The 1,327-nt window shown below is 35.7% G+C and overlaps 1 non-coding gene across 1 annotated transcript; it reads right to left on the bottom strand.

Annotated features, from left to right (window-relative positions):
- Window positions 1-483: 483 nt before the first annotated feature.
- On the bottom strand, window positions 484-556 carry Trnav-aac (transfer RNA valine (anticodon AAC)). The gene has a single exon. It is a non-coding gene; the product is annotated as a tRNA-Val (tRNA).
- Between the last annotated feature and the right edge of the window lie 771 nt (window positions 557-1,327).

Raw genomic sequence — 1,327 nt, forward strand, 5'->3', positions numbered from 1 at the left:
CCGTTCCTCCGTTCTGAGCTCAAATTCATCGTTTTTCGGGTCGATAAATTAAGTACCAGTGAAAAACTGGGGTCGATGTAATCGACTCATCCCCCACCTCCCCCAAGCTGCCCTTGTGGCAAACATTTGAAATAGTACTAATTATTATTATATTTTGGAGACCGGAGATTGAATTCAAACACGGAACCTACAAAACCAGAAAACATTCTACCAAATGCTTTATTCTACCAATACACTACCTGGAATTTTACTCTATTTATCGACCCCGAACTGATAAAAGGCATAAGTGACCGAAGTGACGGATTAAAATATTTAACTCATCAAATTATAAGGAATATTCTGAAGTCAATGATTTTACTCAATTGAATATTGTGGACTGTTATATATTATATGTTCGGGTATTAGCACCAATAACTATAGTAACTGCAACAAAGTATATATAGCAATCTCCTCTATAAAAAATCCTCTGTAAAATCAAAAGATAGGTTCCAGCGAGTTTCGAACTCACGACCTTCTGCGTGTTATGCAGATGTGATAACCACTACACCATGGAACCAGTTGTTAGTGACTGCGTCAAATATTGGTTTATCATTCACGATTTGTATCTAATACTGAATTTAATGTTGAATTCCTTTTCAAAACACAATGGAGTATCAGAAACTGTGAATTACCAAAAAGTATTTAAGGCTTCGAATCCTGCTGAAGCTCACTTTCCATTTAATTTAGACAAAATCGGGGTCGGAGAATTAGTACCAATGACTATAGTAACTGCAACAAACTAAATATAGCAATCTCCTCTATAAAAAAATCCTGTGTAAAATCAAAAGAGAAAAAAAATGATAGGTTCCAGCGAGTTTCGAACTCACGACCTTTTGCGTGTTTAGCAGATGTGATAACCACTACGCCATGGAATCTGTTGTTACTGACACCGTCAAACATTGTTTTATCATTCACGATTTGTTTCTAATGCTGAATTTAATGTTGAATTCCTTTTCAAGACACAATGGTCTATCAGAAACTGTGAATTACCAAAAAGTATTTAGGGTTTCGAATCTTGCTGCAGTTCACTTTCCGTTTAATTTAGACAAAATCGGAGTGGGAGAATTAGCACCAATAACTGTAATAAATGGAACAAACTAAATATAGCAATCTCCTCTATAAAAAATACCTGTGAAAAATCAAAAGAGAAAACAAATGATAGGTTCCGGCGAGTTTCGAACACACGACTTCTGCGCGTTAAGTAGATGTGATAACCACTACACCATGGAACCAGTTATAAGAGACACCGTCAAATATTGTTTTATCATTCACGAGTTGTATCTAATGC

This window comes from Octopus bimaculoides, unplaced genomic scaffold, assembly GCF_001194135.2.
Source record: "Octopus bimaculoides isolate UCB-OBI-ISO-001 unplaced genomic scaffold, ASM119413v2 Scaffold_67786, whole genome shotgun sequence".
In the NCBI taxonomy this organism is placed as follows: domain Eukaryota; kingdom Metazoa; phylum Mollusca; class Cephalopoda; order Octopoda; family Octopodidae; genus Octopus; species Octopus bimaculoides.